Here is a 563-nt window from a genome sequence, read left to right on the forward strand (position 1 = left end):
GAACAAAGAGTTCACCCTGCTGCAGAAATCGGGGGTACGAGATCAGGACGTCAGCAGGCAACAATCTGAAAGCTTGATATGAAGGGTTGGTGGGTGGGAGTGATTCTGCTGCCATGTATGTTGTTGTTTATCGTGACAAGTGCATGATCAACCTTGCCTTACAACATTGTACGTCTTATTTATTAAATTTAATTTGCAGGTGTGTGTGCGTGTGTGTTGGGTGGAAAAAAGTGAAACAGGACTTTGAAGAGCTCTATAAGGCACAAGTCTGACCAGTAACACTACTCTGCTTCGGTCTCCGATCAGATATCCGATTCATTCATTTCCCTGGGATCAAACAGCGTCCGCACAGATGCATCTCTGTTCTGTTTTGTTGTGTGCGACCTCACAGTTTGCAAAGACGTGTGAAATATGAAGAAGAATCCAGCAGGAGGTCTGGATACAAAGTGACACATCATGGCGAGCGTGCTGAGTTGAGAGCGCCGTCGTCTGAAAACTAAAAGTTGAGAAGTTTCTCCAGTTTGTTCTGGAGTTAAAGCTTTAAAAAAACCTTTATTTGTAAG

At 43.9% G+C, this 563-nt stretch overlaps 1 protein-coding gene across 1 annotated transcript in view; it reads left to right on the forward strand.

The window, feature by feature from the left end:
* LOC106632820 (protein AF-9) overlaps nucleotides 1-202 on the forward strand; it is a gene marked incomplete at its 5' end in the record, with an annotated part of 1,431 nt that extends 1,229 nt beyond the window's left edge. Inside the window, 1 exon segment of the mRNA XM_042217450.1 lies at nucleotides 59-202.
* Nucleotides 203-563: the final 361 nt, after the last annotated feature.

This window comes from Haplochromis burtoni, unplaced genomic scaffold (assembly GCF_018398535.1).
Source record: "Haplochromis burtoni strain Fernald_Lab_line unplaced genomic scaffold, NCSU_Asbu1 Contig_1996, whole genome shotgun sequence".
Lineage (NCBI taxonomy): Eukaryota > Metazoa > Chordata > Actinopteri > Cichliformes > Cichlidae > Haplochromis > Haplochromis burtoni.